This window comes from Ascaphus truei, chromosome 10 (genome assembly GCF_040206685.1).
Source record: "Ascaphus truei isolate aAscTru1 chromosome 10, aAscTru1.hap1, whole genome shotgun sequence".
NCBI classification, from domain to species: Eukaryota; Metazoa; Chordata; class Amphibia; order Anura; family Ascaphidae; genus Ascaphus; species Ascaphus truei.
Genome location: NC_134492.1, coordinates 9077110 through 9094513, shown reverse-complemented (window position 1 = coordinate 9094513; position 17404 = coordinate 9077110). Strand labels below are relative to the sequence as shown.

The following is a 17404-nucleotide window of genomic DNA, read 5'->3' as shown; positions in this document are numbered from 1 at the left end:
TGTGTGTGTAAGGTGTGTGTGTGTGTAAGGTGTGTGTGTGTGTAAGGTGTGTGTGTGTGTAAGGTGTGTGTGTGTAAGGTGTGTGTGTGTAAGGTGTGTGTGTGTAAGGTGTGTGTGTGTAAGGTGTGTGTGTGTAAGGTGTGTGTGTGTAAGGTGTGTGTGTGTAAGGTGTGTGTGTGTGTAAGGTGTGTGTGTAAGGTGTGTGTGTAAGGTGTGTGTGTGTGTAAGGTGTGTGTGTGTGTGTGTAGTGTGTGTGTGTGTGTGTGTAGTGTGTGTAAGGTGTGTGTGTGTGTGTGTAAGGTGTGTGTGTGTGTGTGTAAGGTGTGTGTGTGTGTGTAAGGTGTGTGTGTGTGTGTAAGGTGTGTGTGTGTGTGTAAGGTGTGTGTGTGTGTAAGGTGTGTGTGTGTGTGTAAGGTGTGTGTGTGTGTGTGTAAGGTGTGTGTGTGTGGGTAAGGGGTGTGTGTGTGTGTGTGTGTGTGTGTGTGTGTGTGTGTGTGTGTGTGTGTGTGTGTGTGTGTGTGTGTGTGTGTGTGTGTGTGTGTGTGTGTGTGTGTGTAAGGTGTGTGTGTGTGTAAGGTGTGTGTGTGTGTGTGTGTAAGGTGTGTGTGTGGGTGTGTGTGTGTGTGTGTGTGTGTAGTGTGTGTGTGTGTGTAAGGTGTGTGTGTGTGTGTGTGTGTGTGTGTGTAAGGTGTGTGTGTGTGTGTGTGTAAGGTGTGTGTGTGTGTGTGTAAGGTGTGTGTGTGTGTGTGTGTGTGTGTGTGTGTGTGTGTGTGTGTGTGTGTGTGTGTGTGTGTGTGTGTGTGTGTGTGTGTGTGTGTGTGTGGGTAAGGGGTGTGTGTGTGTGTGTGTGTGTGTGTGTGTAAGGTGTGTGTGTGTGTGTGTGTGTAAGGTGTGTGTGTGTGTGTGTGTGTAAGGTGTGTGTGTGTGTGTGTGTGTGTGTGTGTGTGTGTGTGTGTGTGTGTGTGTGTGTGTGTAAGGTGTGTGTGTGTGTGTGTAAGGTGTGTGTGTGTGTGTGTAAGGTGTGTGTGTGTGTGTGTGTGTGTAAGGTGTGTGTGTGTGTGTGTGTAAGGTGTGTGTGTGTGTGTGTGTGTGTGTAAGGTGTGTGTGTGTGTGTGTAAGGTGTGTGTGTGTGGGTAAGGGGTGTGTGTGTGTGTGTGTGTGTGTGTGTGTGTGTGTGTGTGTGTGTGTGTGTGTGTGTGTGTGTGTGTGTGTGTGTGTGTGTGTGTGTGTGTGTGTGTGTGTAAGGTGTGTGTGTGTGTGTGTGTGTGGGTAAGGTGTGTGGGTAAGGTGTGTGGGTAAGGTGTGTGTGTGTGTGTGTGTGTGTGTGTGTGTGTGTGTGTGTAAGGTGTGTGTGTGTGTAAGGTGTGTGTGTGTGTGTGGGTAAGGTGTGTGTGTGTGTCATATGGCTTCTGGGTTAGAGCAGGAGAATGCAGGCACCTCATTAGAAGCAGGTAAGCTTTGTCTTGGACTTGGCTGCAATCCTTACCAGAATGCAATATACAAAGGCTTTTCAGTGTTTCCAAACTTAGTTTCACTTTCATAGAAAAATGATGATGTATTAAAATAGCACCCCCTCTGCTTTTCTTATGCCAACCATTTTTGGAAGTGAGGTACACGTTAGTAACACCCCTTGTTCATTTTAGGAATCATTTTGTCTCGGTTTTTCCTGTAAGCACACAACCACTGATTTCTATTTGTATTTATGGGGGATAGTTATATGGTGGTACACAAAATACTTTAAAGATGTAACTTGCTGTCAGTACATTAAAGCACTTCCAATCCACCAGGGCATACCCATTGGTTTATTGACCCTCTTGCACTGAATGGGTTATAGGAGTGCTGCAGATAGCTTAACCCCTGCAGTGCACTGGGGCTGGGTCCCTCCCCTTGCTGCCCAGGAATGAAGTGGTTGCTGGTGCAGGGGGTAGTACAGTGGGAACAGTTGAGGCCATGTGTGTGCTGAACAGCTGAAGGCTGCTTTGGGATCCCTGGAATGTGCTCAGTGACCTGAGAGAAGGACTTGTATGGAAACTCGCAGCCTGGGAGTAACTTCAGCCAAACGGCTTCCAGTCTGGTGAGAGGAGCAGCAGGAGCAGCACATCCCAGCACTACTGCCGGGGATACTAGCCTGACTCCCAGCCTCAGGAGGGGACACTGACAGCTATAGTCTGCCTCAGGAGGGGACACTGACAGAGCTATAGTCTGCCTCAGGAGGGGACACTGACAGAGCTATAGTCTGCCTCAGGAGGGGACACTGACCGAGCTATAGTCTGACTCTCAGTCTCAGGAGGGGACACTGTCAGAGCTGTAGTCTGACTCAGCCTCAGGAGGGGACACTGTCAGAGCTGTAGTCTGACTCTCAGCCTCAGGAGGGGACACTGACAGAGCTGTAGTCTGCCTCAGGAGGGGACACTGACAGAGCTGTAGTCTGCCTCAGGAGGGGACACTGTCAGAGCTGTAGTCTGACTCTAAGCCTCAGGAGGGGACACTGTCAGAGCTGTAGTCTGACTCTCAGCCTCAGGAGGGGACACTGTCAGAGCTGTAGTCTGACTCTCAGCCTCAGGAGGGGACACTGACAGAGCTGTAGTCTGCCTCAGGAGGGGACACTGACAGAGCTGTAGTCTGCCTCAGGAGGGGACACTGTCAGAGCTGTAGTCTGACTCTAAGCCTCAGGAGGGGACACTGTCAGAGCTGTAGTCTGACTCTCAGCTGTAACATTTTCTTCCTGCCCTCCAGCTCCCAGGGACAGGACAAGGTAAGATTCCCCTGGGGCTTTTACACCTGGTTTGGGTAACAACTGGTTGAAGGGATTTCACTTTGTGTGAACAGCTGTATGTATAATTTTATTTATATAGCGCCAACAATGTATGCAGCACTGTACAACATTACAATACAATATAAATAAAGTACAAACAATGGGAATAAGGGCTATGGGTAAATGACAACATAGGGCAATGGGAGATCCTGCCCCAAAGAGCTTACGATCTAAGTGTGCGCAGCCATCAGTGCTGATCCTATGATCCTTACTGCACCAGTGGAGTTGGTAATGCAGTGAGCCCCCATGTTATAAATGTGTGTGCTTTGCTCTAAGGCAGAGGCACATTGAGTAATAAAAGTGATGCATGTAAATAAAAAGCAGTGGTACTCTGCACCACCCACTTGTAACTCCACACTTCAGGCGCTAGGTTCAGTAATATCCCCAAGCTTTGCAATGTGTTGCAGGTAGCTGAGGGGTGTTGCAGGTAGCTGAGGGGTTAAGGGGCCTGTTAACCCACATGGAGTTTGACTTCAGTCTGGTTCCTTTCCATAGAAATGACTAGGGGATTGCCATGGGTAAATGTGGTGTCGTGTGTTTGTACAGGTGCAGAATCGCTGGGATACATGTCCCCAGGGACTCCGCTACATGGAGTAATGCTGAGTAATGTTCAGATTATTTAGTGGTTTCCTTTACGTGTGTGTGTGTGTGTGTGTGTGTGTGTGTGTGTGTGTGTGTGTGTGTGTGTGTGTGTGTGTGTGTGTGTGTGTGTGTGTGTGTGTGTGTGTGTGTGTGTGTGTGTGTGTTATATATATATATATAATATATATGAAAAAAAGAAAGAAAAAGAATCCCATCAAAAGCACTCTAGCAACAATAAATAATAATAGAATTTATTCTATAGAAAAACACAGATTATACAATATTAAATTAAAACAGTCCCCTCGGAACCCCAAAAAAACATGAATTCTGGTAAATGCACCTTACAAAATTAAGTGCATACTTAAATGGCACCAGAAAGTATGAATAACCTACTCATATAACCCAAGACCGACCGGTCAAAAAAGAGGGTTAGTGAAATTGGACGCTGAATCGATATATACAAATAATAATACCACTCAACAATCAAAGTTAGATTGTGTATAAAGTAAGCACAATACAGGAACCATACTATATGAGTACAATAGTCACCGCTGGATAGTCAGTATAGAGGTCCTGTAGAAAGGATGGAGTGATAGCAGAGTTTGTGGAAGGTCCACTGCGAGTCCTGGGCCTGGTTGAGGGGTTCCAGGGGAGTACAGACACACATATATATATATATATGTGTGTGTATATATAATATGTATATATATATATATGTGTGTGTATATATAATATGTATATATATATTTGTGTGTGTGTATATAATATGTATATATATATTTGTGTGTGTGCTTCGATGGAGAAAATGTGATGGGAAAGGAACCAGAGGTTTCTTATATTCAAGTATTTTTGATACATGAAAAGAAAGATATGGATCTTTTGTCAATAGGTATTTAATTCTGTAAGAAGTGAAATTGTAGGTGTGATATCTCCAGCCTCAAGGATTAAGAGGGGGAGCAGGTACGTCTTCCAGTAATGCATAATGCACCCTATTAAAAAAAAAAAAGGATAACATTTTCTAGACCTATTTAGCACCTGATATTTTTTTTTTCAACATTCACCTTAAAAATAATTTATTACAGTTTTGACATCACAGGCTGGAACGCGCCAAACTGTTCCTAATGTGCTATACCAAACCAATGTATATTTGTACATCCAGTTGGGTGGATAGAGGAATATCCAGGATGGGAGTGGGTAATATACTCATGTATGTGTGTTTGGGAGCATGTGATGAGGCCTGAGAGCAGGTGGCAGCTGTGGTCCCTGTCATACTACCCCAACCCCTCCCCCCAACCCCCCCCCCCCCCCGCCCGATCATAGTGTTGTTAAGCAGTTAATTTAAGTGCCTGACTAACCAGCACCAGAGAAATGAAAGTCACGGCTGTTGGGCCCTTGCTTTGCAACCCGCAGCATTTCCCATCCAGCAGTGACCGACATCAAGCAGAATAAACTCCCCCAAACGCACCTGGAAATGTTCCGTTCTGTAATAAAAGAACACGCCTGCTAATGTTTGGGCCCCAATTCTGGTTTGCTTCAGTAATGACTCACTGATTCCCGCTCGTGTCCCTGCAACAGCTCAACTGCGTTCTCCTGTAATGAACAACACGGGTTAGAAAAGGCCAGTAAATGGGGGTCATTCGCTGAAATGACAATTCCCTCACGATCAATAATATCGCACGCTGCATTAATAGGACTTTACTATTAAATAGAGGAATAATATATTATTCTGTCTCTCAATCTACAATCGGTTATACGGTTTACCTTCTGATTTGTCGGCATTGGAGAGGCGCATTAGTCAATGCTCGTTTTTCAGCAGTGTAGCGTTCACATTTGGGCTGAGGAAATAAAGATTAAATTCAGTACTGAATTTTCCATTTTCACCCCGATTTTACGTTCTTCGTGGCGAAATGATCTAACAGTTTTTTGATTTTGGAGAATTGCTGCTGATAATATTTATAGGAAATGTTTAGATTTTATATTCTCTTCTAAAAAGGACATTACAACTTCCATAATCGATGTTATATATGCTGTGATATTTGTTATTGCAACACAGTCCAGTATGAAATGTTGCTCCCTTAAGCAATGCCCCCTAAAGAATATATTTAGAGGGGTAACATATATACAGGCTATTGCATATTACCTGTTGTACACCCTCTCTGAGCCAGGCAAATCCGAGGTTTGCAACATCCGTATGTATATGAAGATCCAGTTTCATCTGAAGGAAAAACGGACCACAGCCGGCGTACTAGAAAAAATCACGATCAAGGGGTAACTCCCATACAAATATTTATTGAATTCATTGCTCACATGGGTAACAGCCAGATACAAAAACGCACCTACGCATTTCGAGCCGTAGTTCTCACACTTTGACAAAGAGCTACGGCTCGAAACGCGTGGGTGCATTTCGTATCGGACTGTTACCCATGTGAGCAATTAATTCATTAAATATTTTTGTGGGAGTTACCCCTCGATCGTGATTGTTTCTAGCACACCGGCTGTGCTCCGTCTTTCCTTCAGATGAAACTGGATATTTGTTATTGGACTTTTTACAGTCAGGATCTTTGGACTAAGTTTACAAAGCTTTTAAACATACACATCCGGCGTGTACAACATGGTCGGCGGCCTGGAGGTTGGCAGGGAGGGAGTTGTTTGGCCCAGTGGGTGGGTGGGAGGGCTGAGAGAGGTGTGGGGGAAGAGAGCGGGTTATTGTGACTATGCGAGTTAGGCCGTAGGCTACCTTCTTCCAACCCTCTCCCCCGCCCCCCTCTGATGATGCAACCCATTCAGAATTAAGAATTGTCTCCCAACCTATTCTGTGTGACGGGCCTGAAATAAATGATAAAACAGCTGATAAACGGGCAGAGGTGCTGCATCGCTGGATATGTGCGAACGGCACCTTTTTGGTTTGCCGAAAAAGTTTGCTTCGATCCAAAAGTTTGCAACAAGTTTGCTCAATGCCAAAAGTCCGCGCGCATCGCATGTTCCATGTATTTTAACTTTTGAAATCCAATTAAACTGTTATTTAAAAATAACTTTAAAAAAACGTTGAGCGACTGCTTTTTCTCTACTTTAAAAAACAAAATAACACATTTGGGCTTTTTTGCTAAAACTTTTGGCGCCAAATGTTCGATTGACATTTCCAGAGTGTTTTTTTTTTTTAACTTTTTTGATAAGTTTGATCGAGAAAGCAGAAAGGCGAATGTCGTCAGACTTGTACATCACTGTGTTAGTCACTTAATTCGACCAAACTATAGAAAAATATTATTATTTTGTTTACATCACTTGTTTTTATCACAGAAATAAATATTTTATTCAGACAAACAACACCAAAGAATTTCAGATCAATTCTTACATAGTTACATAGTTAATTCTTGATGGCAGAAGTTGCCGTGGTATTTCCTTTGCATGATATAGTGCTTTACGAACTCCTGGATATTGCCACACGTTCCTTTTCTGTGTGCTGCCCTCGCACTCTCCTGTCTGTCTGCCCTATATGTCTGCCCTGTCTGTCTGCCTGTCCTGTCTGTCTATCTGCCCTATCTGTCTGCCCTGTCTGTCTGTCTGTCCTGTCTGCCTGCCCTGTCTGTCTGCCTGCCCTGTCTGTCTGTCTGCCTGTCTGCCCTGTCTGTCTGTCTGCCCTGTCTGTCTGTCTGCCCTGTCTGTCTGCCTGTCCTGTCTGTCTGCTTGCCCTGTCTGTCTGCCTGCCCTGTCTGTCTGCCTGCCCTGTCTGTCTGCCTGCCCTGTCTATCTGCCCTGCCTGCCCTGCCTGTCTGGTTACAGATCAGCATGCAGACCTCTGTCCTGTGTGACTATTTTCAGAAATCACAGCTGAGACTTCTGGTCGCTCTTGTGGACGCTTCTTCATTCTAGATGTTTCTATACACTTGGAAGCCTTTCTGTAACTAATTAAAAAGAAGAGATGCTTACTTTAATCCATCGATTTGTGTTTTGTTTTCTCACAGGGAAAAAAAACCCATCCCAAACATATTCAGTAGGAGGTAATATCAGAATGGCAAATACAAATACCATATTTCCAAGTCTCAGACTGGTCTGCCTTTCCCCATTATCTCTTTGCATACAATCCTTTCACTGCAGCCAGGGATTCTGGGTAATTAGCACGCAGTGAGTCACTTTTGGCTTCTTGTCCATTGTAACATGGACCCTATAAGATGATGCCTGCCGCATTACACAGATTTTCAGCACAGCCTGGGTTAAAGAAGTGTAGAGTCAGTAACCTATTCACAGACAGCTGTTTTGCACCTTATTGGTTCTCAGTGTGAGGCTGCTAATACTGGCTTTGCAGTGTGAAGCTGGGAAACGGTGAAAATATCAGAACACAAAGCCACACGTTTATTTTGCATCATGAGCTACGAGTCTTGAATATTTGATGTTCTTATTTTAGCAATTTTTGTATAACTTGCCATGCCAGTTATAGGAGCTAAATATTTTTTCTATGTGATAGTATTTTGATTATTGGAACACATGTGAACATGCCAGGTACATTTCCTATGGAAAGGTAGGTGGTGCCACAATTCTATCAATTAAATAAGTTCAAAAACAAAACTTGCATTATCTTCCATTGCACAAATATAAGTAGCTGGACTGATCAGTTTATAATGTCCCCCTGGTGGACACTGGTATGTGTTGCAGTTTGGATTGGATTAGTGCACACTTACAGTATTTATTTACTTATTTATAAAATATTTTACCAGGAAGTAATACATTGAGAGTTACCTCTCGTTTTCAGGTATGTCCTGGGCACAGAGTTAAGACAAATAATACATGGTAAACAGATACAGTTACATAATGAGCAGGGTATACATTATATACAAGACTTACAGTAACTTGTTATCACTGGGCCCTAACGCTGGACCCGCCTGTACAAATTGAACTGAAAGGAACAATTCACGGTGTTGACTTTTTTCCCCACAGGTTTGAAGCTGGGGGTCTCCAGAACCGAGCCTCTTTGATTTCAGCTCCAGCGCCTCCCTGCTTCTGGAGATACTTACCTCCCATAGGGGGTGCTAGTAGCCGCTGCTACTGAGCTAGCGGAGGGCTAAAGCTCTTGCGTCACATGGGACAATAGGAAGCCAAACCTGATGACATCACGGCTTCCTATTGGTCCGCAGGGAGCGGGAGCTTTGAAACTCCGCCATAACGTGTTGCCGACTGATGCGGCTACCAGCACCTCCTACGGAGGGAAGTATCTGCAGAAGCAGGGGTCCCCGGAGCTGAAATTAATGGGGTTCAGCTCCAAAGACCCTCTGCTTCAATCCAATGTAAACAAAATGAAGAGAAAAAAAAGGGGGCTTCCCCAAAGCTGGACCACGCCATTTTTATCTCAGTGGATTGTCTGTTTCCAGAAATATTGATCTTTTTATGTGAAGGTGTTTTTGTCCCTTTTGGAAAATCAATATGGCCGCCAATCAAGATTCATCCCAACAGACCAATAGGAAGCCTCTGTGTCATTAGAACATGAAATTGCTGCTGGCTATTGAACGACCCTGACAGCCAACTTGTATTTTACTTTCACTTGACCGGCACATACAAAGAGAATTATATGGGTAACGAGGGGGTCTACAAACATACCAATAATGTGGTTCTGCTCCCAGGGACCCTCTGGTTCCAATTCTTTTAAAAGGAACATGTCCAAAAATAGGGGACTTGCGGCCTTAACGTAGAGCATGCTGGCTTACTGCGCCTGGGAGAATATTATGCAGGGGAATCGCGGTCTGCAGCACAAGAAGTCTAAGCCACTAATGGCCTCTTCTGTCAGAGGGTCCGGGACACTGTTGCATTGAGGGGTGGCCTGGCCTGGAAGGGCTAAATCGGGGGCAGCCAGCTCTCGTCCTCAAGAGCTACCAACAGGTCAGGTTTTCAGGATATCCCTGCTGCAGCACAGGTGGCCAGTCAAAGACTGAGCCACCTGTGCTGAAGCAGGGATATCCTGATAGCCTGACCTGTCGGTGGTTCTTGAGGACTGGAGTTGGCTGCCCCTAGTCTACATACTCACAAATGCTCTTCTCTCCTACAACTCGCATTCATATGGAAAACTCTTATTGTATTCTTGCAGTCCGTGCAATGAGAACACAAGCTGGTAGGGGCGAGTTGGTGAGTAAGGATCTATAAATAGCCCTTTCGGCACTGGAGGCTAAATTTAGATTTTCCAGTTTTTCTGAAAGGTGATTTTGTAGCAAACTATATATTTGAAGTGTGACTGGTAAAGACCTTTTCCTTAAATAAAGCGGGCACAATGAAGAGCAAGTCTGAGAAGCTGAACTATATATTACAACACTGGAATGTAGAACAAGAAACAATGTGTATGTACCGTGTTCTAGTATAAGTGTAGAGTTACACAGATGATCAGTCCCGTGCTTTGCAGAGTATTCGGCTATTACTCTGATGTACTGTTGATAAACGTTTGAATTCAGTAATTGAAATAAATAAATGAATGGTAACATAGTTTACACTTATGGTCCATGTGAATTATTTTTAATATGTGATTGAGAAATTACCAAAATTACATTATTTAAGTAGTTCCAGATGAACTTCAGTTTTGTATATTTTTAAATCGACTTTATCCTCCTGATTAACGTTATATGTTTCTTAATTGTTGCCTAAAGTTGATACTAAGTAATTAATCTGTTTTTCTTGTAGGCAGTAAGTGCATGAGTTCTATTGGAAGAATATTTAGTCAGACGCCAAATTAAGAAATGCCAAACAGTACTGGGAACCTAAAAAAAAATGGAATTAAACTGTTGAATTATGTCAGGATTTCCAGTGGCTTGACGAGGTTGAATTCTTGGGCCAGGAATCTGGTGGGAGTGAAACAAATAAAGTGGGTATTAATTCCGGCTTGCCTAGATAACACTGGAATTTAGCATTTGTTTTCAACGTAAGTGACCTGTTGATAACATTTCCTATTGGTGCCAATATCTCCGAGTTGCAATTGGCTGCACATTTTGTTAGGCTGCTGCAGAGCTGTTGAGTTTGTGTCACATGCAAAGTTTATTACAGTACACATGCATGAAACCTAAAGTTAGCTTATGAACTTATATGTAAATATTTCCAGGGTGCATGTGCAGAAAAATGATTGGAAAGGATTACTGCACTTAACAACATATCTGTATTTTAAAATTGGTTAGAGTAGGGGGCAGCTCCAGTCCTCAAGGGCCATGAACAGGTCAGGTTTTAAAGTTATTCCTGCTACAGCACAGGTGGCTCAATCAGTGACAGTCAACGACTGAACCACTGATTGAGCCACCTGTGCTGAAGCAGGGATATCTTTAAAACCTGACCCGTTGTTGGCCCTTGAGGACTGGAGTTGGACATCCCTGGATTAGAGGAACACCACGTGCTTTTTATGTTATGTTTAACACTCCCACTGGAAACCATTAGTCCCTGTCTACGGCCACCAGAATGTCAATGCGTGATGACGTAATGTCGCAATTGCGTACCCTGACGCGTTTCATCACACTCGGGCGACTTTATCAAAGGGAGACCTATATATAGATTCCTGTTCACACTAGACTGGGTAGAAGCAACGACAGACAAAGATAAAAAGGTAGGCAAATTGTTCCACACCTGGAAGAACGTCATTGCCACACTCTCCCAAGAAATCAAATTAAGAATCCAAGATAATTTCCAATACACAGCATGGTTCTCAACACGTGTGCGAACCAGAAATCCCCCAATAACGGTGTAATAATACAAAAATACACTTCCAGGAAAAACACAACAATAATAAAGAAACCGTAGACGGGTCTGACCAGGCTACATACCCCTGCGTAACCCAAGCAAAAATGTGGCAATAAACCCAGGCACAGGGATACAAGCAGCCATCCAACCTAGGAGATACAGAGAGATCAGGAGGGAGGCGGGGAGACCAAGCGCAGAAAGTGAGGAGGGAGACAAAGGCAACACAAAAACAAGTTGGGGAGGAGGTGGAGGTGAAGGAGGGGATGGGAGCTCGGGGGTGTCAGGACTGACAGACCAGCAATGCATGTGGAGAGGACAGGACTTCAAACAGTGCAGCTGACTCGCCGTTCATCGCAGGGTTAAAAGCGAGACAAGGTTGAAAGTACCAAAGATTGACAAGATACAATCTATTCAACTAATATGTTACTATGTTAAAAAGTTACAAATATGGAACACACAACATTAGAAGCATGGAAACAAAGACACAAACAGATGTAAATGTACATGCAGAGACCAATGTGACAAGATGTCAATATAGGATGTATGTTTGAATGTAATATCTCCAATAAAAAAAGATTATACAAAAAAATAAAAAAAAGGGATTTCTGCCTTACAGCCTTGTTAATGCCCCAATCTTCATTATTTAAGTCTTACAGTTCTGAAGAATACAGCAGGGAACATTTTGGGCCAATAGGTTTTATTGGCAGATTCCACCGCTCAGCAGCCAAATTATTTGGGGTGTTTAGGCCCATTTTTAGGATTAAAACACAGAAAAGGAAAAAAATCTATAGAGGTGAACATTCTGCTGTACAGTATCGTGAAGAGATGGTGCAATAAATGAACATGCGAGAGGTACTGTCCCTTTAATGGGAACATTTTATATATAGATCATTGTAACACCCCCATCTAGTGTTGGAGAAACCCACTTTCCAAAATATTTCTGGACATTCACCTCTGTTTGTTCCAGGCATTATTATCATTCAGTTTTCTTTAGAACATGGTATTAGGGAGAAGGAGCGGCTCAGTGAGTAAAGACACTGACTGGCACTGACTGGCACTGAGTTTGGAGAAGGGGAACCTGGTTCAATTCCCGGTGTCGGCTCTTTGTGACCTTGGGCAAGTCACTTTATCTCCCTGTGCCTCAGGCACCAATAGCATAGATTGTAAGCTCCACGGGGCAGGGACTTGTGCCTGCAAAATGTCTCAGCAAGGCGCTGCGTAAAACTAGCAGCGCTATACAAGAACATGCTATTATTATTATCTTGTAACCATAGGTGCTAAGGAAGTGTGTTCTCACGAAGAGTTAAAGTGACTGTATTTACCCAGCAGTATTGGAAAGCTTTGTACAACGCATTGCAGACATGTCTCACTTAGTAGTTAAACTTTAATGGTCTCTATTTCTGGGAACGGTTATTCCTTTCTGTCCTTTGCCCAGTATTTGTGTTGGAATTGCTGTAAAACCACAAGTTTTCTCTTTGTATAGAAGTCTCTTGTTGCATTGTTTCAAATGTGATATTTAATACAGCTTTTCGGTTTGTTAATATTGGCAAAGCAGTTAGAGTAAGAATAACTTTCTTCCTAAAGCTTAGCCAGGCAGTATTAGAAATGACTCTTCCGTTGCTCAGTAGAAAAGCTGTGTCTGTCTTCTACATTCTTATTAGTTTCTTCTATTATATGGCAGTGCAAGCAGGGTTTCACGTTTCACCTTTACACTCGTTCCACTAGTTATGTATTAATGTGCATATTAATATTTTCTTTTCCTGATGTCAAAATATCTCAAATGATATAGAAAACTGTTTGATTATATAGTTCCTAATAGAATTAAGGAATTGAACTTGAGGGACTTGTGACAAAACATTAGTTTTTCCTCCTCTTTAATACTCCAGATCTAATTGGAAAAAGTATATCTTGTATCCTTGTCCTCCCAGCTGGATATTAGTTTTATTCTTGTACTCTTTGACTCGTGGCTTTCTCTGTGAGCCTGACGGAGCTGAGCCAAAAATCCAACTAACATTGTTCCTTTTCTCCCTTCTTTCTGTCTTCTTCTTGTACCTTTCAGCTTTCACTTCCATATTTCTCCCACTTTTCCATAATATTCCTCTTCTAGATCTCTTTCATTGCTGTCTCTACCTCTCTCATACCACGACCAGCTGTCCATGTAGCTGATAGCAGAGGTGTCAGGGTGAAAAAAACGCCCATGTAAAAGTGACACCAACTATCTCATATTTACCCTTTCCTATATATCCATCACTCATTTCCCGCACTCTTTACTTCCACATCCACCAATGAATCTATTACTGTGTCATTCCAAGTATGCCATCCCTCCTCCCCATATACTGTTTGCAAGGCCCTAGCTTTCTCTCTCTATAACTCCCATTCTCGGTATACTCTATACTTGGTCATCTTCCTGTGCTTTCATTCGATGCGTGTATGCTTACTATCTCATTCCCGTATGCATCCAACATGCTTTTTCTTCAGATGCAAAGTTGTAGATGCACCGTCGTGAAGAACGCATTTTGGTGGAAAATAATAGATAACAGAAAAAAATGAACACAAACGTGTGCTGTATGAGATGTAATGTGACAATTAATAATAAAGGGACATTAATAAAATGAAAATATAAATCAATAAGGGGATAACATGTCCTCAATGGTCCTGAATCAGCTCAAACAGATATGGAACAAGTAACAGAGCGCAAACAAGCCCAAATAATGTAAGCGATTAAATAATGTGCAAAACAATACAAGTAAAAAAAGTGCTCCACAGATAGTGCTCAAAAAATGTCATTAGGACCTACTCACATGAAGTGGGTAAGATTCAAATAGATGGTGAATGGATATAAAATGTTGGTCATGGTGTGCACATGAAAAGACCAGATACTAGAGAGAATGGCTGAGGTACAGAAATGTGTTTTTACCTCGCTACAATATCCAAATGCTTATTCCCTGTAAAAAATGTATTGTTTCTGGGCCAGTGTCTGCACCACACACACTGGGGCTTAAGGGGTTAATAAGCTACCGTTTAAGAAAATACAACTGTATTGTGTCTTTTCAGAAAATCTGGACTTCAAAAGGCTTGATTGAAGTTGGGTGTGAAAAGTACACATGGGGGTTTTGGTGCACAGTATGTTAATACCTAATTTGCAGGCCAAGGGAATATTGCTAGGAAACAGCCCTGATCAAAGGCCCAGCCACTCTACCTGTTTGCAGAAAGCTAAGAGTGGGGGGTGAGCATTATAACTCACACTTACAAACCATAGTATCCTGCCATGTGGTAGACTGGCCCAAACGCCTCTGATTTAGGAGTGGGGCTACAGAATGAGTGACCTTATTAAATATAAGAATATTATGAGATGTCCTTGGCTGAACGTGCTAAGAGTTACATAGGTGTATTCGTGGGACTTACCCGCAACTACCGAATACAGACACCTGAGGTTTAACAGATACTCAGAGGCAGATATTAATATCTCTCTTAATTTTAGTATTACACGGTAATATTTAGTCTCATTGGGAGCGTCATGTGTTCGGAATGTATTAATATGTCTCACGTGTCAGTAAGTATTACTGAACTGAAATTACGAAGTTATTTACAGTGTATATGGGATTTTGGAATCTGTTGTGAAAACTGCAAACTCCCTCTGTTATGGTAATAGGCAAGCAGAACATCTTGCTAGAATTTACATAGCCTGGTGATCAAAGGCTAATTGCCTAATTGTTTATGCTTGGCCCAGGGACCAAAGGAACTGAATTTTTAAGTGTGATACTTCACACTAAACAATGGAAGTCAAAAAACTTCAAAGACTTTTGCTAGCCTTTTCGTCATCTGGGGTTAAGAGATGAGTTTGACATGGTATTTAAGTCAGAGTCACCCCTTACTCAAATGTCTTCATGCAAAGACTTTCATGTCCTCATGTCTTCATGCATGAGTCTTCATTCATGAGCTGCAAGTCTTGCTGTGATGTCAGCTGAAATATGGAAGAAATGGCCCATTCTGTATCCTGATGGCTTTCTTGTCCTAATCTTTAAGTAAGTGTCTATATTTTGCCTGTTATTTGTATAATCTGTTGTGTTCACCTTTATCAAGGAATAAATTATATTTTATCATATCTAAGTCTCGTCCCAGTTCAACCCAGTATTATATTATATATATTTTTTGGTGTATTATTAATAGCCTGTCACAAAGCTCCCGTCACAATGGCGTCACAGAGTGACACTGTATTGTATGAAAAACATGGCGCTGTACAGGTTAAGCTCACGATTAGCCCAAAGGCCAGGTACATATAGACCACAGAGGGTCTCACGTGATGCTGACCGCCCCAGTCGTCCTGTCCGTGCTGTGGATGCACGAGTCCACCATTTTGGCGCGTGATGTCACTTCCAGACATGACATCAGCGCAGCATTCGGTTATTGGTCTCTTCCGCGTCTCCACAGGCACCAACTCCCAAAACGGAGAATCACTGAAGTCGCTGCGGTCTCTCGGGATAGCCTGTACCAGTGTCTCTTGGGATAGCCAGACGTCGCTGCTGTCTCTCGGGATAGCCTGTAACAGTGTCTCTTGGGATAGCCAGACGTCGCTGCTGTCTCTCGGGATAGCCTGTAACAGGGTCTCTTGGGATAGACAGACGTCGCTGCTGTCTCTCGGGATAGCCTGTAACAGGGTCTCTTGGGATAGACAGACGTCGCTGCTGTCTCTCGGGATAGCCTGTAACAGTGTCTCTTGGGATAGCCAGACGTCGCTGCTGTCTCTCGGGATAGCCTGTAACAGTGTCTCTTGGGATAGCCAGACGTCGCTGCTGTCTCTCGGGATAGCCTGTAACAGGGTCTCTTGGGATAGCCAGACGTCGCTGCTGTCTCTCTGGATAGCCTGTAACAGTGTCTCTTGGGTTAGCCAGACGTCGCTGCGGTCTCTCGGGATAGCCTGTAACAGTGTCTCTTGGGATAGACAGACGTCGCTGCTGTCTCTCGGGATAGCCAGACGTCGCTGCTGTCTCTCGGGATAGCCTGTAACAGTGTCTCTTGGGTTAGCCAGACATCGCTGCAGTCTCTCGGGATAGCCTGAACAATACAGTGTCTCTCGGGATAGCCTGTAACAGGGTCTCTTGGGACAGCCAGACGTCGCTGCGGTCTCTCGGGATAGCCTGTAACAGGGTCTCTCGGGATAGCCAGACGTCGCTGCGGTCTCGGGACAGCCTGTAACAGCGTCTCTTGGGATAGCCAGACATCGCTGCGGTCTCTTGGGATAGCCTGTAACAGTGTCTCTTGGGATAGCCTGTAACAGTGTCTCTTGGGATAGCCTGTAACAGTGTCTCTTGGGATAGCCTGTAACAGTGTCTCTTGGGATAGCCAGACATCACTACTGTCTCTCGGGACAGCCTGTAACAGTGTCTCTTGGGATAGCCAGATGTCGCTGCGGTCTCTCGGGACAGCCTGTAACAGTGTCTCTTGGGATAGCCAGACGTCACTGCGGTCTCTCGGGATAGCCAGACGTCGCTGCGGTCTCTTGGGATAGCCAGACGTCACTGCGGTCTCTCGGGATAGCCAGACGTCGCTGCAGTCTCTTGGGACAGCCTGTAACAGTGTCTCTCGGGATAGCCTGTAACAGTGTCTCTCGGGATAGCCTGTAACAGTGTCTCTTGGGATAGCCAGACGTCGCTGCGGTCTCTCTGGATAGCCTGTAACAGTGTCTCTCGGGATAGCCAGACGTCGCTGCTGTCTCTCGGGATAGCCAGACGTCGCTGCGGTCTCTCGGGATAGCCAGACGTCGCTGCGGTCTCTCGGGATAGCCAGATGTCGCTGCGGTCTCTCGGGATAGCCAGATGTCGCTGCGGTCTCTTGGGATAGCCAGGCGTCGCTGCGGTCTCTCGGGATAGCCAGATGTCGCTGCGGTCTCTTGGGATAGCCAGGCGTCGCTGCGGTCTCTCGGGATAGCCAGATGTCGCTGCGGTCTCTCGGGATAGCCAGATGTCGCTGCGGTCTCTCGGGACAGCCTGTACAATACAGTGTCACACTGACCCCTTCTCTCGTGTATCTTATCTTTTCATGTCCACACCATGACTAAGATTTTGTATCCATTATCTCGCTAAAGACTCCCCGTCTGTTTGATTGCGCACTATCTCTGTGGAGCATTATTTTTTTTTACTGGTATTGTGTTGCATATTATTTAATCACTAAGGGGCCTATGCAGAGAGCAGCGGTAGAAATAATTGGAGAGTTTTAGAAAAACTAGATTTAATGGAGAGTTTTATTCTCCATATGCAGAAATGGGCGAAATCCGCTATTTTTAGCATTACTGCATGTGGAGAATTGTAA

The 17404-nt window shown here is 44.0% G+C and overlaps 1 protein-coding gene across 8 annotated transcripts in view; it reads left to right on the top strand.

Moving 5' to 3' along the window:
- The first annotated feature begins 1925 nt into the window (after positions 1-1925).
- Positions 1926-17404, top strand: part of NEXN (nexilin F-actin binding protein) — a 41931-nt gene continuing 26452 nt past the window's right edge. For 2 of the 8 annotated variants that reach the window (XM_075615737.1, XM_075615733.1), the window contains exon 1: positions 1928-2755. The gene's annotated coding sequence lies outside the window, so the exon portion shown is untranslated. Of the gene's footprint in view, positions 2756-17404 lie in introns of all 8 variants that reach the window. The other 6 variants (XM_075615738.1, XM_075615732.1, XM_075615734.1 and 3 more) reach the window with 4 other exon arrangements.